Source organism: Dendrobates tinctorius, unplaced genomic scaffold, assembly GCF_039654945.1.
Source record: "Dendrobates tinctorius isolate UK_male_01 unplaced genomic scaffold, ASM3965494v1 ptg000120l, whole genome shotgun sequence".
NCBI lineage: Eukaryota > Metazoa > Chordata > Amphibia > Anura > Dendrobatidae > Dendrobates > Dendrobates tinctorius.
Genome location: NW_027361788.1, coordinates 18,687,178 through 18,710,440, shown reverse-complemented (window position 1 = coordinate 18,710,440; position 23,263 = coordinate 18,687,178). Strand labels below are relative to the sequence as shown.

At 45.2% G+C, this 23,263-nt stretch overlaps 1 protein-coding gene across 6 annotated transcripts in view; it reads right to left on the bottom strand.

Moving 5' to 3' along the window:
- Window positions 1-12,308, bottom strand: part of FLNA (filamin A) — a 143,947-nt gene extending 131,639 nt beyond the window's left edge. For all 6 annotated transcript variants that reach the window (XM_073590823.1, XM_073590825.1, XM_073590824.1 and 3 more), the window contains exon 1: window positions 12,160-12,308. The gene's annotated coding sequence lies outside the window, so the exon portion shown is untranslated. The remainder of the gene's footprint in view (window positions 1-12,159) is intronic.
- Window positions 12,309-23,263: the final 10,955 nt, after the last annotated feature.

Below are 23,263 nucleotides of genomic sequence, written 5' to 3'. Positions count from 1 at the left end.
TGTGTCCTTTATTAAAATGGAAAAAACAATTTCCTGCATGCAGAACTTTTTCTGCTGTTCAGAAAACTGGCACAAAGCGGAACCCAAATGAACGCCACAATAACCAACGGGGCCTTCTTTGCTTACAATTGCATGCCTGATGCAAACTGATAATTTTATACATGAATTCCATTTATTCCTCTTAACAGACTAAGGGAATGTACAGAAATTTTACTTTAATTACATCAGTATTTTCTTATAAGGCCGGGGTCACACTAACCGACGCAAAATACGGTCCGTAGTTTACAGGCGTAATACGGATGAATGACCCCTAAATAGTGCTCCGTATGTCATCCGTAAGCAAGGTGTGGTCGCGTATTTTGCGTATGTAATCCGTATGGCGAGATTTTCTCGCAGGCTTGCAAAATGGACATATAATGGAGCCCAATAACAGGTCTTATAACACAAACGAAAGAATAGATATAGACACATAGAATACATATATATATACATACATGTCATTGAGACACACACATATATATATATATATATATATATATATATATATATTTATTTATTTATATGTCACAGAGTTCTTCATAGCAGAATAGCTGGTAATTAAATTGCTGGCTTTTGTCAAATCATTCCCCAACCCGACATGAAATGACACATGGTTTACATTCAGTAAAGCATTTCATTTCATGTTTTGTTTTGTATGTCTTTTATTGGTAATTAGATGAGGGTTGATGTGTAAAATTTGGGAGGTGTAGGTGTTAATTTAAGGGGTTAATTCGTTGTAAAAAAATGTGTGAGCTTCCGCATTGAAAAATTACTGCAGGAGCCCACACATTTTTTTTTACAACGAATTAACCCCTTAAATTAACACCTACACCTCCCAAATTTTACACATCAACCCTCATCTAATTACTAATGAAAGACATACAAAAAAAACATGAAATGAAATGCTTTACTGAATGTAAACCATGTGTCATTTCATGTCAGGTTGGGGAATGATTTGACAAAAGCCGGCAATTGAATTAGCGACTATTCTGCTATGAAGAACTCTGTGACATAAAAATGTATAAATATAATATGTGTCTCAATGACATGTATATTTATACATATATATATATATATATATATATATATTCTATGTGTCTATATCTATTCTTTCGTTTCTTTATAAAACCTGTCAGTGTGAGTTTACTGTATAGCGCACTGAATTGCCGGCTTTGCTAAAAGACACCGGGTGCGTATTTCTCGCAAGTCACATGTGTGGTCCGTGTGTAATCCGTATTTTTTGAGCCCCCATAGACTTGCATTGGCGTATTACGGCCGTAGTACGCTGACAACCGCAGCATGCTGCGAGTGGCACGGAGTGTAGGATACGGATGAGAAATATACGGCTGATGGAAGCTGCCCCATAATTATTTGTCCATGTGTAATGCGTGCTTTTAACGCCTCTCACTCGTCTGTATTCCTCGCTAGTGTGACTCCGGCCTAATACAACACGCGCTTGGGGACTAAGGGTTCAAATACTGCACTGGTGGAAGGGATTCAGGGAGTGTTACTGGCCTACAGGCTTGGGGGCACAAAATAATTACCTTGCACCAGGCGCCGCTGGCAACCCACGCTAAGCCACTGGCTACTATAGGTGTACACTTCGGGCATACGGATGAATTCTTCATCTTAGGCCTCACTCAGTCATTCTTTGCATTTTCTCGTACGTAAAAACACAGACACGTTGCTAATTCTTACCACCATTTTTTCATCAGTGATTTTCACATATGAAAAAAAATGAATTAGGGTAATAAATTGCAAAGCTTCTCCTATTCTTTACCATTTCAATCATTGATGGCACACTGATGCCGTCCGCATGCTGTCCGTGATTTTCATGGAGCCATAGACTAGTATGAGTAATTTAAATCTCTGATGTCAATCAAAAAAGGACATGTCTTTGTTATTTTTATGGTGGGTGCACGGTCTGCAAAAAAACCCACACTCATATAAACCGCTCCACAGGCTAAAAATGGATGTCTGAATGAGGCCTTAAATTCCCACAAAGCACATTTTAATTAAAGGGAACCTGTTATGTCCCCCATGCCCTCCAATCCAGCAGCATTCAGGTATTCAGCTTTGTGTGATTAAACTCTCTTCCTGTATAACATAATTCAGATAAATAAATGCTTTAAAAAAGGATTTATGACCTCCACTTTTCTTATGTTAATGAGGGCTTTGCCTAGTCGATGGGACGTTTAGTTGCCCCAGACTAGTTGGCCCTCTTTCCATGCTATCACTAACACGCTCATTCCGGCAGCGTCACTGAGTCTCTGAAACCGGGTGTGCGCTTCCCAGCTTCAGAGATGCCCATGGGCAGTGTGTGCCTCTGCAGCCGGGAAGCGTGCACCTGGCTTCAGAGACGCAGTGACGCTGCCGGAATGAGCGGAGATGATGCCACTTGTGCAAATTATGTTATCAAGCCCACAGGGGCGTGGGGTTCCCTCTTATTTGGCAAGCTATAGGGCTTACCGGAAAAGCTGCAGAGGGAACCCGACTTCCTGGATTGCGCCAGCTGATCAGTAGATCGGCGCCGCAGCTGTCACAGCACATGCACAGAGTGCCTGTTTTTTTGGCTCTCCATTCACATGCAGCTGCGGCGCCGATCAGCTGGCATGATCCAGGAAGCTCAACCATAATGCTAACATGGAAAAAAGGCTGACTGGTCTGGGGAAACTAGCGCCCCATCGACTGGTCAAAGCCCTCATTAGCATAGGAAAAGTGGAGGTTATTTAACTTAATTATGTTATACAGGGCTGGTTAGGGGGGGAGTTTAATCACACATAGCTGAATGCTGCTTGATTGGAGGGCATGGGGGTCCTGATAGGTTCCCATTAATAGATCTTGGAATAAAAATAAGTTACACAACTGGATGTGATAAAACAAAAGTTCCTGTGCCGAGATAATCTTATAAATGTGCCCCTGCTGTGTACGATGTAATGGCCGTGTCTGCAGGAACATGGGCAAGGAAGGAAGCAAAAGAGAGTATACAGACAATTCACTGCCTCAATGTTTTATCTGAAAGAATCATCCATGAGCCCTGCTGTGCTATCTGTATACTATTTTGCTTCCTCCCCTGCCCAGGAGCTGTGGTATGATCGGATCATGTGCCTGCATTGTGAGATAGAAGCTGGTATCCTGCAGGCATCCTATTCTAATAGGTCCATTATACTTTCCAGGCAAAATACCTGGCTGGCACCTGACAGACGTCCTGCCGGCTGGCGATTTTAACCCCTTTCCGATGCAAAAATGAAAAACGTTGCGTCAGTTTGTGTACAAGTCACTTTTCTGCTTATAAACCTTTTACAAGGGTGACATTTTTGTTTTCAGTCTGAATTTTGCTTCTTTCATATAATGTTGTGACAAAATTATAATTAGTAACTTTTTTCTTCACCCTGATAAAGCAGATTTCCATTCTAAAAAACAAAAACAAAGGAATGAAAGCTTAGTAACATACAGCCTCATGTGGTGTGCCCGATACAGAGACCTCAACTTAATTGTGGAATATTATTAGAGCACCACAACATTTCCTTCAGGAAAACGCTGACCTCATCACACTGACAGAACCCAGAAGAGGTCAGGGCAGGGTGCAGCTCGAACATGGAATTCAGGGGAGGAAACTCGAAGGGAACAAGGCCGCTGAAATGTTCTCATTGCAGCCAGAGATCCAGCTATTTAAAGCTTGGACGCTTATGCTTTTTCAATATAGGGGGCTTTATTGGGAGGAAACATGGTGGATCGGTGGGTTACACTGTTTTACAGCAGCATCAGAGACCTGGGTTCGATTTGACCAAGGGAAACATCAGCATGGCACTTGTAGTTCCCATGATTTTTGTGTGTGTAGGTTAGAGAACACCGCATTAGCAAAAGTTTTGCAAAACACAATGACGATGTAAAACATCAACTTATCGTCTCTTATGTTCAACAACTAACTACAGAAAGTTAGTCTATCATCTGATTTTAGAGGTGGAGACCCTGATTCCAAAGAGGTATCACTTACTGGGGTGCTCCATGCAATTTTGACAAAATCCCAGTTTTCTCTGCTGTAGATCTAACAGTGCTGAAATCCTGAGCTGTGTATAACCCCGCCCACACCAGTTATTGGCAGCTTCCTGTGTACAATGTCAGCAAGTTGCCAATCAGTGGTAGGGGCGGGGCTATACAGAGCAGGAGGACTACATGGCATGAGACACCTAGTCCTCTAGTGATAATCTCCTGCTGATAAAACACTGATTTTGTTTAAACTACAAATAGCAGCCCAGTAAGTGGCACATCGCTGGAATCAGGGTCTTAACCTCTACATCATGCAGCTCTCAGATAACATAACAAAAACCTGCTGACAGATTCCATTTAAAGGAAGAATGGATAGATGAGACTTTTTAGCGATATACATTAAGTGGTATCTTAACCAAAAAACAAGATATTGGTTTCAGGTCAAGTTATTTTAACGAGAGTAAGTTACACAATTACATTCACAATAGATTTCCTTATGCTTTTGTGATGGTGGGATTAGTGTTGGCTTAGGGTTTATTGATTTGTTTGTGTGTTATCCTTTATATACACCAGGCACCCCAACAGTGAAATCATGATCTCTAATGTACAGTACAAAAAACTGGCATAAGTAATGGATCCGCCATGTCATACGCAATCTATTGGAAAGAATGTGTGAAATGTTGACTGTGGTATGTGATATTGCAAGAAACAATTGTAGAAGCAAGTGATGGCAAACATTCACACATATGTAAAGCACATGGGGTGTAACTGATACAAGAAGTGCAGAAATTTACCAACCCGTAGTTTTGAAACGTCCGTAGATAAAAAAAAAAAAGCCCATAGTACTCTTTTGAAATCTCCTCAATCACAAAAAAAAATTTGAGCAAATCAGTAACTAGAAATTAAAAATGAGGGGGGGGGGTGCAGCTGCAGATACCCAGTAAAGAAGCATCAGCAGAGATGTGGAGTAACAGAGAAAGACACATAATTCTTACATCAATAAGGAGAGCGTACCCACTCAACCGACATGAACATAAAAAGTTGTACCATATTTCCCAAAAAATTGGGGAAGAGAGGAAAATATGCAGGTTTTGTAAAAGATTTCTTGTTGCACAAAATATATAATATATCAAGAGCTGCTTATAGCGAGACTTTTAAGCTGGCCAAACACATAAGATTTAGGCTGTGTGCCCACATAAGCGTTTTTTTTCGCGTTTTTAAGCGTTTTTCCATGCAAAAACGCTTAAAAAACGCATACATTAAGCATCCCACTCTTCTAATGCATTCTGCAATTTTTGTGCACATGATGCGTTTTTTTCGGCATAAAAAACACATCGCGGTAAAAAGCTCAGTATGTTCATTAATTTTGTGGCAAAAAACGCATTTCCAACTATATTCTATGAGACTGGGGATGCTCCGGAAAAAACACATGAAAAACGCATTTTTCCTGGGAAGGAGTCCGGTTTTTAGTCAGGAATTTTCTGCATACGTGGGTACATAGCCTTAAACATTTAGATCCTGCAGTAAATTGGCCGTACTCGGATCAAGAAGTGTCTCTCAACAACAATATACAAAAAATAAATTTATTAGACATCCAAAATTATGACAGAATGAAAATAACACACATGGTGCCTCAACCATGCAAACAGAGGCTAGTTAAAAGGTGAAACACTAAAATGCCCAAGTAAACAATAATATCAACTATGTCAATTTACAGATTATTTACTAATAAAGATAGAGAAAATTGATAGATATTCATCAGCAAAAACACCCCCAGGAAGATGCATCCGCGAAACATGCGTTGGGGACCGGTGGTTTAGCTTGTCACTGGACCGAAATTTGGTGGTGAAGCGCTTGTCCAGGTAATATGTAGAGGAGTGGGGACAAAATTGCTGATATGTGTGCATGAAAGAACGCTACAATGGCAGTAGGCTATGGGTGTTTCTATTGTAGGCAAAACCATGGCTCTAATCAGTGTTGGAACTGTGGTCTTGAGTGTTTCTCTGCCCTATATAGCTGCTGCATCTCATTGTGTATATGCACATGCAAGATAATAGATTTTGGATATGCAATGATTTTGCTGATGAATGTCTATCAATTTTCTCTATCTTTATTAGTAAACTAGATGTGTGCCCGATGCTATCGCATCGGGAGGGCAGTAACATCACGATGGGGGCAGCTTTGTGGCCCTGGGAGGTGGCGGCCCACCCACTTCTGTGCAGTCACAACCGGCAGGAAAGACGGTGTTTTGCGGTCTGTGCTGGAGCTGGAGATGGTGTGCGGCGCCACTAAAGGGTGGCGGCACCCAATCTCCAGCACAGGCCTCAAGCCACCGTCTTTCCTGCCGGCTGTGACTGCACAGAGGTGGGTGGGCAGGCAGCGGCGAGATCTGGCGCGTGTAGTCAGGCAGTGGGTCCTGGCGGGGGTCCGGCAGCGGCATCCCTCTCATTATTCCCCCCCTCATTACACCCCCTTTATTACACCCCTCTTGTTATACCCCCTCGTTACACCCCTTTCACAGCTTCATGATCCCAGCGGCAGCCTGGATCCAAGCGGCAGCTGGGATCCCAGGGGCGGTTGGGATCGCAGCGGTAGCCTGGATCCGAGCGGCAGCTGGGATCCCAGCCGCGGTCGGGATCACAGCTGCATCCTGGATCCAGGTGGCATCACTTGGACTTGGGTGTACCAAAATGGCGGTCGGCGTACTTACAGTGCAGCGCAGTGGATTGTGGGATTCGGGGACATACAGACGGAAGTGGATGACAGACAATTTAAGGCAATTATATATATAGATAATCTGTAAATTGACATAGTTGATATTATTGTTTACTTGGGCATTTTAATGTTTCACCTTTTAACTAGCCACTGTTTGCATGGTTGAGGCACCATGTGTGTTATTTTCATTCTGTCATAATTTTGGATGTCTAATAAATTTTATTTTTGTATATTGTTGTTGAGAGACACTTCTTGATCCGAGTACAGACAATTTACTGCAGGATCTATATGTTTAATACTTGCTTTGAAGTGTTGCCGATCCTTTGTTGGACTAATGGGCTTGGGTAGTATGCTTATCAAACACATAAGATGGCTATAACCATTGTTTAGCCAACAGCCACTCTTCCGCTGACTTCCCCCATGCATGCTCGGCTCCGCCAGAATCGTCTGGCAGTGGCTTATTTTCCTGCTGAACTAAAGGATCGGGCACCTAAATTCCAACTGCCAATCCTCATGTGTCACAGCATTATCTGCTTTGGATAGTCAGGAGCCCCCTATACACATTACATGCTCAGCTGACCATGTGAAAATTGGCCGACTTTTAATGTGTGGGGGTCTTTATTCCTGTTGTTGGGTCATCCTTGAGGATGGTCACTTTGGATATGACATCAGAACTGAATAGTGATATGATTGCTATCGTATAGTCATAGTTATCAAGGGGTGGACATCATTTAAAAAAGGCACAAAGGTTGACTAGGACTAAAATTCCTGACAGATTCTAATACACCAAACTGAGAAGAGATAGATTGTCCAAGAATATATACAGTATATATTAATACAAGTATATCAATTATTATGTTATTGTACTAAATAACTTATTCATCATGTGTGAAGAAGTCAAGAGACAAAATGTATATTCAAAGGGTTTTTTCATCTTCTATCTTCAGGAGTGTATTGCTACCCTGCTTCCTTGCATGCAGGGGTCAGTGTGCTCCTGATGATTGATGGTTTGCTCGCCTGAGCCACTGGTTCAAAACTGTGCAGTCTACAATGCTTCAAACAAAGGAAGCTTTGCCTCTGCAGCATCGGAATAGCTTCAGCTTTGCCTCAGCAGCATCGGAGGAGCCTCAGCTTTGTCTCTGCAGCATCGGAGGAGCCTCAGCTTTGCCTCTGCAGCATCGGAGGAGCCTCAGCTTTGCCTCTGCAGCATCGGAGGAGCCTCAGCTTTGTCTCTGCAGCATCGGAGCAGCCTCAGCTTTGCCTCTGCAGCATTGGAATAGCCTCAGCTTTGCCTCTGCAACATTGGAATAGCCTCAGCAGCATCGGAATAGCCTCAGCTTTGCCCCTGCAGTATCGGAATAGCCTCAGCTTTGCCCCTGCAGCATCGGAATAGCCTCAGCTTTGCCCCTGCAGCATCGGAATAGCCTCAGCTTTGCCTCTGCAGCATTGGAATAGCCTCTGCAGCATAGGAATAGCCTCAGCAGCATCGGAATAGCCTCAGCTTTGCCGCTGCAGCATCGGAATATCCTCAGCTTTGCCTCTGCAGCATCGGAATAGCCTCAGCTTTGCCTCTGCAGCATCGGAATAGCCTCGGCTTTGCCTCTGCAGCATCGGAATAGCCTCAGCTTTGCCTCTGCAGCATCGGAGGAGCCTCAGCTTTGCCTCTGCAGTATCGGAGGAGCCTTAGCTTTGCCTCTGCTGCATCGGAGGAGCCTCAGCTTTGCCTTTGCTGCATCGGAGGAGCCTCAGCTGCATAGGAGGAGCCTCAGCTTTGCCTCTGCAGCATCGGAGGAGCCTCACCTTTGCCTCTGCAGCATCGGAGGAGCCTTAGCTTTGCCTCTGCTGCATCGGAGGAGCCTCATCTTTGCCTTTGCTGCATCGGAGGAGCCTCAGCTGCATAGGAGGAGCCTCAGCTTTGCCTCTGCTGCATCGGAGGAGCCTCACCTTTGCCTCTGCAGCATCGGAGGAGCCTCACCTTTGCCTCTGCAGCATCGGAGGAGCCTTAGCTTTGCCTCTGCTGCATCGGAGGAGCCTCAGCTTTGCCTTTGCTGCATCGGAGGAGCCTCAGCTGCATAGGAGGAGCCTCAGCTTTGCCTCTGCAGCATCGGAGGAGCCTCACCTTTGCCTCTGCAGCATCGGAGGAGCCTTAGCTTTGCCTCTGCTGCATCGGAGGAGCCTCATCTTTGCCTTTGCTGCATCGGAGGAGCCTCAGCTGCATAGGAGGAGCCTCAGCTTTGCCTCTGCTGCATCGGAGGAGCCTCACCTTTGCCTCTGCAGCATCGGAGGAGCCTCAGCTTTGCCTCTGCAGCATCGGAGGAGCCTTAGCTTTGCCTCTGCTGCATCGGAGGAGCCTCAGCTTTGCCTTTGCTGCATCGGAGGAGCCTCAGCTGCATAGGAGGAGCCTCAGCTTTGCCTCTGTTGCATCGGAGGAGCCTCACCTTTGCCTCTGCTGCATCGGCGGAGCCTCAGCTTTGCCTCTGTAGCATTGGAGGAGCCTCAGCTTTGCCTCTGCAGCATTGGAGGAGCCTCCGCTTTGCCTCTGCTGCATTGGAGGAGCCTCCGCTTTGCCTCTGCTGCATCAGAGGAGCCTCAGCTTTGCCTTTGCTGCATCGGAGGAGCCTCAGCTGCATAGGAGGAGCCTCAGCTTTGCCTCTGCTGCATCGGAGGAGCCTCAGCTGCATAGGAGGAGCCTCAGCTTTGCCTCTGCTGCATCGGAGGAGCCTCACCTTTGCCTCTGCAGCATCGGAGGAGCCTCAGCTTTGCCTCTGCTGCATCGGCGGAGCCTCAGCTTTGCCTCTGCTGCATCGGCGGAGCCTCAGCTTTGCCTCTGCAGCATTGAAGAGCCTCCGCTTTGCCTCTGCTGCATCAGAGGAGCCTCTGCTTTGCCTCTGCTACATCGGAGGAGCCTCAGCTTTGCCTCTGCTGCATCGGAGGAGCCTCTGCTTTGCCTCTTGCTGTATCGGAGGAGCCTCAGTTTTGCCTCTTGCTGCATTGGAGGAGCCTTAGCTTTTCGTGTGCAGCAATCCGACCATCTTCAGAGCAGCCATTTCACACTTTATTGTAAAGAGCTTTAAAGCTCTGCACTCCTTACCTAGGAGATAGGCCACTTCTGATAGACCGCGCAGGTGCAAGGTAACATGTGGACTGCATAGGTGGAAGATAAACTGCAACATTAAAAAACCCCATCACTCTTGAGAAATGGAGAGGATTTTTAATAAGTTCTATTTTTTTTACAAGGAAACTTTTAACCATACATGAAGATGAGACGAGGACCAGCAGCTAATCCCTATTGTGGCTTTTAAGTCTTTTCCTCATGATGTCATGACAAAGTTATACTGAACACTAGAGGATTACACAATTACCCAGTAAAATAAACATTGCCTTTTACATACGCTTCCTTTTCAGATAAAAGAATGTGGATTCATTACCCCCTTCCTGCAACAATAGCTTTCAGCATTAGCTGGTAGTGCAAAAGAAGACCTTCAGTACATAGTTGCCCGGGCATTGAGTGGTTTGCTCCTATGCCATAAAAAATAACTGGAATGAGACTTATGGGAAGAGTCCGACATGAACACCTGCAAGTATATGAAGTTTTTTAAGTGTTTGATTTAAAGGTCACAGAAGACAAGTCCGGATTAACATGTTTGCTTTGTCTTGCAGTATAAAGACCTGCTTGTCTGTTCATCTACCGCTTGTACTGTAACTTGTGGACTTCTTTCTGACTCAGTGGATGATGACATTGGAATGTTAATAGTTGTCATCTTCAATGCCTGCCAGTCATCCCTGGTGTCTTGCAACTCTTGGGGTCCTGGGTTTGTATCCAGTCACTACAACATCTGCCCAGAGTTTGTGTGTTTCCTTGTATTTGTGTTGATTTCATCCCACAATACAAAAACAAACTATTTTCATAGGACACTGACCCCAGATTGTATATAAACTATTGGATACGCTGGCGCCATAAAAATCAAGGGAAATAAATGCTTATCTAGGATTTAAAAACAGATGCAAAAGCACCTTTTTTTCCCTTTTCTGAAAACGGGGCAGCACATTTGCCACTCCCTGCTCTCTTTTCTCACTGCAATAACTTGACATGATGGTGTGAATCTGAAAATGAACGAAAAGTTTAAGCGTGACCAATAGCCAGTCTTTCACAGAGGACGATTTTTGTTTAATGTTAATAAAGTCCTCACCTCTACAATCCATGCATTTATCCTGAAGCAAAACACAAGGCATTACATCAAAAAGGCTGTGATCAAACATGCAACTCCACACCCTATATCAGAGGCATCTTCCATACATGTCTATGGTGAATAAGGAACTACAAATTCCTGCATGCCTCCTTTCTATGGGATATACTACAGCTGCATGTGATTTAAAGGCTATGAAATAAAGGCAGTTCCAGATTTCTGTGGGTACATTTTGGCTTTTCACCTATTTGTGACACGCACAGGTCATTGCTTAGGAGTAGTCACCAGTATACTATGAGATAAGGGAGTAGCCACAAGAAACTGTTCTGTTCTATCCTATCTATCTATCTATCTATCTATCTATCTATCTATCTATCTATCTATCCCATATCTATCTATCTATCTATCATCTATCTATTATCTATCTATCTGTGCATACTATTCTCTTTTTGTTATTTAGTACTGTTGGGAAACCCACCGATCTGAACTTCTAGAACTGGAGTACAATTACCGACACCATGCAATCAGTTAACTTTCCAAAACTTGCCAAAGAGAAGAAATCCAGCCAAGCAGTGAAGTGTTCTGGTCTCCCTGGATTACCTATTATGGATGTCATAGGTGCATAAGGGTCTCCGCTGTAACACATAAGGAAGAGCTTGTCCCTGCCATTAGAAGGTGACCCACCAAACTGCCAAATTCATAATCAGGACATTCGGAGGTTCTCTGCATTCTCAATACATATTTCCAGAGTACCAAATACACCAATGGATCATTATGGGGGTCTTCAAGGCACAAATGGGGGGGGATCATGGTGGAAGATTCTCCCAATCTGTTGCCAGAAACACTCATTTTGCTCATTTACACACAGCGCTTATCCATACAGTTAGACAGTTTTTACTGTACTTTATCCGAGTAGTAGCTTATTCTTATTGTTACCTTACTGAGGTCATATATATGACCTTTTTCTCTGTGTGACCCAGCTCAGTCATTAGCTGTCACCCTCAGATCATTTGTGACAAGGATCAGAGTCTGGGTTTGGATGTAGTTTCCAACGCAGTGTGACAGCTGGGAGCCCTCAGTGCGCACGGAAGGCGCTGCGTCAGAACGCCGCTTCATAAGAACTGCTGCGTCTCACAGCCGCACCTGTAATGCTAAGGCTGGGTATAAGAAATGCCCAGCATGGAGCCGGCTGTGGGTGATGGCACCGGGCATTACAGCGGACTCTTACCTTTCCTTTCTGCAGCTTCCACACTAGATGAAGCGGAGGGGTCGGGGCTGCTCCGTGTGCTCCTCTCAGTACAGGGGATAATGCCTCGCAGCTCCCCTGTCAATTGAATTACACCCCCTTGATGTCTCCTCTCTCTCTCCCTCCGAGATTGAGAAAGCCTTAATTGGTAAAATAGCAAAGTGAAGAAGAGGGGGGAGTCTATGGCAGCCTGCAGTTTAGGAGAGAACCCGCCTCCCCGAGCTTAGGGATGAGGTCAGCCTTCATTTTCTCAGAAGCCTCAATTTCTGCACAGCCTCAAGGCAGAAAAATGGGATGCCTGCTCCTAAGGAATTTAACCCCTTCAAGAGGCGTGGGCATATAGTATTGGGCAAGCGGCTTCTCCAAAATGCAGCTGTGTACCCAGTGTCAATGGCAGGGCAGGGTATCGCAGTCCATGTCGTGACTGCTCCCCTGGGACGATAGCCATGTTCAGGAGATCCTCGGACACTAGCAGATTGTGCCTACAGCAGACAGCTCAGTGCTTACTTTTTAGTTGTTTGTTTGTTTTTTTTGTTCTACCTGGGGCACATTTTTAATTACTATTCCCTTTTCTTACACAAAATACAGTGGCTGGGAAAACAAACCTTTATATATCGCACATTAGGGCTCGTTCAGTCTGTCAGTCCGTGAAAAATGGACTACCCTAAGGTGTCATCCAAGTGTGGTCAGAATTTTTTCACAGACCAATAGCCTGGCATTGCCAATTTTGATCCAACACTCTGATCACAAATCGGACATGTCTCTGAAATTTTCCTCCTGTTCGAGGAAAGCAATCAAGTCATGTGAACAGCCCCATAGAATATCATAGGTGCGAGTGCTGTGTGCGCTTCGAGAGCACAGATTATTCCCGTGCAAGAAAATCGGACGTGTGAACGCGCCCTTATACTGGAACTCCCTCTTAGGGTAGGTGCACACGTTCAGGAATCAGCAGCGCTTTGGACGCAACGCATATCCGCTCCATCCAAAGCGCTGCCGGCTATTGAACGCAGGTGATTCCGCGTGTGATCACTGAACCGTGCGGATTCACTGCGTCCAATACATCGTATGCCATAACATCTGGATGCTGCGTGTATCAGTCCTGAGAAATTTAACGCAGAAGCCATATACAAATCAAGCTGGAAGTGCACTGGGGGCGTGTTAGTGTACTAGTATATCGGATTTTTAAAAAAATATATATAATTGACAGAGGGCTTGTCAGATTACTCCAAATCTATATCAACATCAATGTACACTCCCTATATGACTTGAATACTGGTTAACATAAGGATAGTCCTAATAATGCAACATCCATCCCCATGGGTAGCACTGCAAAATACAACTTACACTACAAATCCTGGGCACATGTAGTGAGCAGGACAAAAAAAGTGATTCAAACAATAATACAATAAAACATAATTTTCATTTAAAGGGAACCTGTCACCCCCCTAGGGCATTTTTCAGTTAAAGAGCTACCTTCAGCAGCACTAAGGCTGCATTCTGTGAAGGTGGCTCTTCTGTTTCTGACTCCTAGTAACGCTGAAATATCGACCTTTATAAATAGCTCCTCATACCTGTAATGTGTTCCATAGGTATGGTGTGTCCCCCTGCATCAGCCGCCTACCATCCGTCTATCATGCCTGTCCGGTGTCTCGGCGCCGCCCACCATCTGTCCATCATGATGCCCCTGTGCGTTGGTGCCACCGTCTGATTTGAATGCCGGAGCCTGCGCTGGGACAAGAGTTCTCGGGCATGCGCAGTGCGCACTACCCGAGAACCGACATCAGGCTATTGCGCCTGCGTGTTGTGGAGTAAAATACAGAGGGTGCCTCACAAACTAGGGACGCAGGACAGCCTTAGAAAAATATCAAGTACATGCCATACATTATACTAAACGTATTCGGATGGGTGTCTATAGACAAAAGCATGAGAAGCCCATTCCGATGTTTAGTCAGTCTTATTCTGTCTCTATTCTACCCAGCTATTTCTTGTGTTTTCTATGAGGCCTATGACATCACATGATTCAAAACTGACTAGCTGAATCCTTCTAAGCCCTATGTAGACACAAGAGGTAAATTTTCCCTGTGTGAGTCAACAGTCACTGCTAAAGTCAATGGCATGGGTGAGAGGTGTAGCAGGTGATTCAGGAGTTGGAGAGGGGAATGATAAATGCAGGAAAAACAGACTTCCTGTTTCTATATAGAGCAGAGAAAAGAGAATAACTAGCTGGGTAGAAAGACAAAATGAGCAATTGTGTCACAGGTTTACAGAGAGGAGCCAGAAGATCGCAGAGTCTGATTTCTCCTACTCCTGCACTGATTAGACGCTCTTCACCTTCATATTAAACGGTAGAAATTTATTTTAGCGGTGCAGTGGTTAATCAGCTCAGTTGAGAGCTCCTGGAAGCTTTCCTGCATTAAGTTCTCAGCTGTGCACGGTAAGCCACTCCATCTCCTATAAAAAAATGGACCCTGGCTAGCCCTCATTGTCAGAGTTAGCTTATGCTGCATGGCTGGAGGTTTGTGGTTGTTATTTTAGAAAGTAGTGGATTTATCTGTGAACTGTTGCTAGGTTTTGAATGTGTGATAATTCCCTTTCTTCACTTACTTTGGTTTAACCTGATCCTCCACTCCGCAGTGTTTACCTCTGTTGTTTATGTGTGTATATTTGTATGATTGGCATTTTTCGTTGTCCCTGTGTGTGTTACCTTGTTAGTCTGGTTGGTGTATTACAGTGCACAGCTACTCCCTTCTTCCCTGGGTGGGGAAGAGTTCAGACTGAGGGCAGATTCAGGAGCTAAGTCAAGGTACGTGGCCCTGGCGTCTTCACCATAAGAAGTAATCCAGGGAGCAGGGCAAGCTAAGGTGCCTCTAGCGTTAGAGACAGGGAATGAGCCCCTGGTTCTGGGACACTCGACCACAGAGTCGTGACGAATTGTAAGTACACAGTGCTGTATAATAGAATGACTGCAATATATTAATAGAATAAAATCTTTATGGGAGGAGTGCTTCTTTAAGTTAGTGCTAGTGTTATGTAATTACCTCCAAAATCAATTCCAAATGGGGTTAATAATAATAATAAATTTTATTTCTATAGCACCGACATATTCCGCAGCACTTTACATTTCAGAGGGGATTTGTACAGACAATAGACATTACAGCATAACAATAATCACATAGATTATAACAAATACCAAGAGTAATGAGGGCTCTGCTCGCAAGCTTACAATCTATGAGGAAAGAGGTAGACACGAAAGGTGGGTGGTAACAGTTGCCCTGATTGTATGGATCAGCCATACTGGAACTTTATGGCCCTGTCATATTGGGAACTAAAGTCCAAAAGTGATCTAAATGGAACTTTGGTTCCACAGAACTTGGCAGATTTATCAAAATTTGGGAAAATTTGGGAAAAACTGAGCAGTTGCCATAGCTATCAATCAGATTTTAGCTTTCATTTTGGGGTAAAAAAGGGTTACAGTTTTTCCACAGCGTGAAGTTAATGGGAATCTGTCAGCAGGTTTTTGCCATATAATCCGCATGATTTAGGGGCAGAAAACCTTGATTCCAGCGATGTTTCACTTACTGGTCTGCTTGGTAAAGTTTTGATAGAATCTCTGTTTTCTCTCCTGTAGATGTAGCAGTGCTCAAATGCGGAGCTGTGTATAACCCCACTCACACCCATGATTGGCAGCTTCCTGTGTACACTGTCAGCAAGCTGCCAATCAGTGGTGGGGGTGGTGTTACACAAATTAGTTGGACTGCCGTGAACATAAAATCTAGTCCAACAGTGATAATCTCCTACTGATAAAACACTGATTGTATTGAAACTGCAACACACAGCCTAGAAAGTGACACATCTCTAGAATCAGAGTCTATTGCCCTCGTATTATGCTTATCTCAGATGAAATGGCAAACGCCTGCTGACAGATTCCCTTTAAGAATGGCAATTTATAGAAAAAAATCTAGACGAACCACTGTTCTTTAGATTATATTCACATGTAGCTGTGCACAAAAAGCAAACAATATTTTGGAACCATTTAAATTACTTACAGGTGGGTGTTAAGCCTCTAGACAAATATCCAGTTTGTTTCACAGCATATTGAGCCCTAATGGCAACGTTTTGGATCGACGTTTCGGGTCAAGCTTGAGGAAGGTTCTATGAACCGAAACGTTGTCATATGGGCTCAATAAAGTCCATTACTTTCAATTTATTTTTGTCTTGCTTGGAGTGCTGCCTTCTATTGTTTTGTTTTTTTGCGTATAAAAAGCAGCTATAAGCTGCGTCCCTGCTGCGTTTTTATTCTGCTCTTTTCAGGCAGGATCACATGTAATTTGTCTACAGTACAGGTTAATAAAGTTAGTTTAGTCACCAAAAACGGTGCAAAAAATGCTGCTGAAATGCACAGCACAAAAGTTTTGCACTCTCATTGTATTTTATGGGTGAAAAAAAAAGATGCAAAAATGCTGAAAGAATTGATATGCTGTAGATGTACAAAAACATGGCAGCTTTCCAATTCAATCATGAAAAACACAAGATTTCTGAAATATGATAGCATTTGCTGGTATTGTAAATTAGAAAACCAAAAAAAACCAAGAAATTTGATGGGACAACATTCAGTACAAATAATAGAAATCATTATTGATGAAATTGATCAAAAGGGGGTAAAAATCCAACATAAACACAGATTGTCCTCTGAGGAAGCAGCAGTGAAACGCGCGTTGGATTGTTGGTGGGTGAGCATCAAGATATTATGTTCATGATTTGTTCTGTTGATTGTATGCACACTTGCACTTTATATATATTTGCATCTGCATTTTTGGGACTTCTAAATAGTGTTGGTACTGATTAATGCACCTTTATTCAATTATTATTTATTATTATAGCGCCATTTATTCTATGGCGCTTTACATGTGAGGAGGGATATACATAATACATACAAGTACAGTAATCTTAAACAATACAAGTCACGACTGGTACAGGTGTAAGAAAAAGTTCTTACTGAGAGATGGAAGAGCCGGGAAAAAGATGTAGACAATCCTCTTATCAAGCTGAGGATGAAGTTTATTGAGAGATACATGGCAGAACAGGTACAGAGAGTCAGTTGAGATGAAGCATGCGGGCACAAAACAGGGGTCCAGACAGGCGAAGAGTTGCTGGGAAGTCTGGCGGTGGAAAGGCTCTAGCCCTGGCCATGGTGTGGCACAGTGGCATAATGGCAGTGGAGTGGCCCCGAGCAACGGGCTTTTTATACATAATGCGAACAAAGAAAGCTGTATACATATTATGGCAAAAGGGCGTATATGGTTACATCATATCTTTTTGGACAAAGGAAGAAGTAACACAATATAACATCATTAATTAACTTTTCACCAAACCACATTAAAAACCCATAAATTCATAATTATTTCTAACTACTGTCATTAATCTTATTACTGCTCTTAGACTAAACCCATAAATTCATAATTTGACAATTGTAGAAGTCTGTTTCCTACTAACACTATCATAAATACACATATTGACCATATATTCCCCGTTCAATTCTCTCATTGCCCTGAGGCTGATCCAATTTACCTGTATGCACGTCTGCTAGGTTTGCTAATGGGCATGATCTAATTTTACTTCTTCCATCTGCTTTTCCAAAGAACATCTTATTATTTCTATTGTAAAAGTTGAATCTGTGGGTTCCTAACTTTCACAAGATGGCTGCCTGGTTCATCATGGCAGCTCAGTATATTATAATGGACCATTCTCTTACACAGGATGAGAGAGGACCCTGCCCGCAAGGGCTCACAATCTAGAAAGGGATGGGTTAGGATACAGTAGGCGAGACTAGAGCTGGTCGTGCAGCGGTTTGGTGTATCGGTGGTTACTGCAGGTTGTAGGCTTGTCAGAAGAGGTAGGTCTTCATGTTCTTTTTGAAGGTTTCCATGGTAGGTGAGTGTCTGATATGTTGTGGTAGAGAGTTCCAGAGTAGGGGGGATGCGCGGGAGAAATCTTGTATGCGACTGTAGGAAGAGGAGATAAGAGGGGAGTACAGAAGGAGATCTTGTGAGGATCGGAGGTTTCATGCAGGTAAGTACCGGGAGACAAGGTCACAGATGTATGGAGGACTCAGGTTATGGATGGCTTTGTATGTCATGGTTAGGGTTTTGAACTGGAGTCTTGGGGTAATGGGAAGCCAGTGCAGGGATTGACAGAGGGGAGAGGCCGGGGAATAGCAGGGGGACAGGTGGATTATTCGGGCAGCAGAGTTTAGAATAGATTGGAGGGGTGCGAGAGTGTTAAGGGCCTTTCACACATAGCGAGATCGCTAGCGAGATCGCTAAAGCGTCACCAATTTTGTGACGCAACAGCGATATCACTAGCGATCTCGCTTTGTGTGACACGTACCTGCGACCGGCCCCCCTGCTGGATATCGCTGATCACGCTCGAATATCCTGGGCCATTTTTTCCTCGTTGGCGTCCCGCTGGCACCGACTAGCAATGCATGGACGCAGGCGGAAGTCGTCATTATCGCTGCGGTGTAACAGGTAACAGCGACCACCGACAGATCGCTTATCGCTGCTGCGTCGCTGGTGAGATCTATCTGTTTGGGCAGCTCACTAGCAACCATTTAGCAATGCACCAGCGATCCTGACCAGGTCGTATCGTTGTCGGGATCGCTGGTGCATCGCTAAATGTAACCGGACCTTTAGAGGGGAGGCCACAGAGCAGGAGGTTGCAGTAGTCAAGGCGGGAGATTATGAGGGCATGGACTAGGGCTTTTGCAGATTCTTGGATGAGGAATGTACGGATCCGTGAAATTTTTTTGAGTTGAAGTCGGCTGGAAGTGGAAAGGGCTTGGATATGTGGTTTGAAAGAGAGATCAGTGTCAAGGATAACCCCGAGGCAGCAAGCTTGTGAGACTGGAGAGAGCGGGCAGCCATTTACTTTAATGGATTGGTCCGTTGGGGGGTGATCACGTGAGATGGGGGAAAGATGATTAATACTGTTTTGTCCATATTAAGTTTTATAAATCTAGTGGAGAAGAAGGATGAAATAGCAGACAGACATTGAGGGATTCTGTTTAGTAGGGAGATGATATCTGGTCCAGAGATGTAGATCTGTGTGTCATCAGCATAGAGGTGATACTGAAAGCCATGAGATTCTATGAGCTGTCCGAGGCTGAAGGTGTAAATGGAGAAGAGCAGGGGCCCTAGGACTGAACCTTGTGGGACTCCGACGGATAGGGGGCACGGTGAGGAGGTGGTGTGCGAGTGGGAGACGCTGAATGTCCGGTCTGTTAGGTATGACGCAATCCAAGATAGGGCCAAGTCTGTGATACCAAGAAATGAGAGGGTCTGTAGAAATAGGGAATGGTCCACTGTGTCAAAGGCAGAGGACAGGTCCAGGAGCAGGAGGACAGAGTGGTGTCGCTTGGCCTTGGCGGCTAGTAGGTCATTGGTGACCTTAGTTAGGGCAGTTTCAGTGGAGTGGTGTGGTGTGGCCGGAAACCAGATTGTAATCGGTCAAGGAGGGAGCAAGAAGAGAGGTGGGAGGACAGTTGAAGATGGACGTGTTGTTCCAGTAGTTTTGAGGCATAGGGGAGAAGTGATATAGGGTGATAGGTAGATACAGAGGATGGGTCAAGAGAGGGCTCTTTGAAGATAGGTGTGATTGCGGCATGTTTAAAGCTTGAGGGGAAAACACCAGTTGTTAGTGATAGGTTGACGAGGTGGGTTAGGGTTGGGATGAAGACTGTGGAGAGGTTTGGGATGAAGTGAGATGGGATTGGGTCAAGTGCACAGGTAGTGAGATGTGATCTTGAGAGTAGAGTGGAGAGTCGATCTTCTGTAATGGTGGAGAAGTTGGTTTTGGAGGAGGGCAGGGCAGTTAGGAGGAAGGGCACTGGGGGTTGTTGACAAAAACTGTCTCTGATTTTATCAATCTTCTCCTTGAAAAATTAGGCAAAGTCTTCAGCTGAGATGAGTGGGGAGGGAGGAGGTACTGGGGGGTGGAGGAGAGAATTGAAGGTGTTGAATATCTGTTTAGGGTTGTGAGACAGGGAGGATATGAAAGATGAGAAGTAGGTTTGTTTTGCTGCAGCGAGTGTGGCCTTGAAAGTAGTGAGGGACTGTTTGAATGCGATGAAGTCTTCATTGGAGTGGGATCTTTTCCATCTCCGCTCTGCAGCCCTGGAAGCCCGCCTCAGTTCTTTGGTCAAACTGGTGTGCCAGGGCTGTCTGTTGATTTTGCAAGTTTTGGTATGTTTGAGAGGGGCAACCGATTCCAAAGCTACAGCTATTGTGGTGTTATATAGAGCGGCAGCGGCATCCATATTGTGTAGGGAACTTATGTCTGTAAGAGGGAGGAGGGATTCAGACACTGAGTGTAGATCGAGGTGTTAAAGATTTCTGCGAGGGTGTGCAAGTTTTTGAGGTGGGGATTGTGGACCTGAGGAGGAGAGAGGAGGGAATGTAAGTAGTTTGTGGTCAGAGAGAGAAAGAGGTGAGTTAGAGAGGCTAGATAGGGAGCAGAGGTGGGTGAAGATGAGGTCTAGTGTGTGGCCATCTTTGTAATTCAATGCACCATGTTATCTATATATATAAAACTGAATGTATGTATGTGTGTATCAAGCCACGCCCACTCCACATAGCCACACACACTGAACACGCAAAGCCCCGTATAATAAATATCTAATATATATATATATAAATATCTAATATATATATTTCATAGGCACATCTTCTTGACCACAACAGGTTAGACTGCCTGTGTTGCCCATAGCTGATATACAGGTATATACTATATAAAGGGGAGATGACATACAGGTATATACTACTGTAAATACAGGGGGAGATGGCATACAGGTATATACTGGGGAGATGACATACAGGTATATACTATATACAAGGGAGATGAAATACAGGTATATACTATATACAGGAGGAGATGACATACAGGTATATGCTGTATACAGTGGGAGATGATATACAGGTATATACTATATAAAGGGGAGATGACATACAGGTATATACTACTGTATATACAGGGGGAGATGACTTACAGGTATATACTATATACAGGGGAGATTACATACAGGTATATACTATATACAGGGGAGAGGACATACAAGTATATACTATATACAGGAGGAGATGACATACAGGTATAAGCTATATACAGGGGACGATGACATACAGGTATATACTATATAAAGGAGGAGATGACATACAGGTATACAGGGCCACCATCAGGGCTTACTGCCCTGACTGGCGTATGGGGCCCGGTGGGCAGAGGGGGCCCGCATCGGGCCTGGTCTCCTCTGCTCACCAGGCCCCTACCGGCAGGTAAACCGGGCCCTTAGCGCAGTGTTGCGGGCGGCAGCTAAATGCTATTGACATGCGGGCCCGCCGGCCCGCACGTCAATAGTTACCAGCCGCCAGTCAATCGGAGGCTTGCAACTGACGTCGGCTGCAGCACACACATCGCCGGCGTCTGATGTCACTGTCAGTCGCCGGCTAGAGCGCGCTTCAGCAGCTTGGAGGGACGGAGTCTCGCCCGCTGCTGGAGAGCGGCCAGGTAAGGAGACCTTTTTTTTGTTTGTTTGATTGTTTTTTTTTTACAGCGGCGATCCGGGGGGCCGGGGGCAGAGTGCTGGACATGGGGCAGAATGCTGGACTGGGGCAGAATAATGGACATGGGACAGAATGCTGGACATGGGGCAGAATGCTGGAATGGGGCAGAATGCTGGACTGGGGCAGAATGCTGGAGACTGAGGCAAAATGCTGGACATGGGGCAGAATGCTAGACATGGGGCAGAATGTTGGAGACTGGGGCAGAATTCTGGAGACTGGGGCAGAATGCTGGAGACTGGGGCAGAATGCTGGACATGGGGCAGAATGCTGGACATGGGGGCAGAATGCTGGAGACGAGCAGAATGCTGGAGACTGGGGCAGAATGCTGGACATGGGGGCAGAATGCTGGAGACTGGGGCAGAATGCTGGAGACTGGGGAAGAATGCTGGAGACTGGGGCAGAATGCTGGAGACTGGGGCAGAATGCTGGAGACTGGGCAGAATTCTGGACATGGGGCAGAATGCTGGACTGGGGCAGAATGCTGGACATGGGGCAGAATGCTGGACATGGGGGCAGAATGCTGGACATGGGGCAGAATGCTGGAGACTGGGGCAGAATGCTGGAGACTGGGGCAGAATGCTGGAGACTGGGCAGAATGCTGGAGACTGGGGCAGAATGCTGGAGACTGGGGCAGAATGCTGGAGACTGGGCAGAATGCTGGAGACTGGGGAAGAATGCTGGAGAATGGGGCAGAATGCTGGAGACTGGGGCAGAATGCTGGAGACTGGGGCAGAATGCTGGACTGGGGCAGAATGCTGGACATGGGGCAGAATGCTGGACATGGGGCAGATTGCTGGACATGGGGGCAGAATGCTGGACATGGGGCAGAATGCTGGAGACTGGGGCAGAATGCTGGAGACTGGGGCAGAATGCTGGACATGGGGGCAGAATGTTGGACATGGGGCAGAAGGCTGGAGACTGGGGCAGAATGCTGGAGACAGGCAGAATGCTGGAGACTTGGGCAGAATGCTGGACATGGGGCAGAATGCTGGACATGGGGCAGAATGCTGGACATGGGGCAGAATGCTGGACATGGGGGCAGAATGCTGGACACGGGGCAGAATGCTGGACACTGGGGCAGAATGCTGAGCCATAACCAGGAGATTCCTATGTTATCTATAGTCTACTAAACGTCAGAGCAGTAATTTAGTTCAGTTCTTGCTGAATAGTGTGGAGCAGGAGTTTCAAGAGTCAAGTTTCCACCAACCTGATATTAATAGCCAATCTTGAAAGGCCATCAATAGTTGATAGATATGGAGAACCTCTTTAAAGTCTTAATCCTCTTGGACAAATACTTTCCACTAAGGTTACCTATCAGATGTCCAAAAAGTAAAGGCCCTTTTACATTTAGCGATGCACCAGCGATCCCGACCACGATACCACCTGGTCAGGATCGCTGGTGCATCGCTAAATGGTCGCTAGTGAGCTGCCACACAGGCAGATCTCACAGCGATGCAGCAGCGATACAGCGA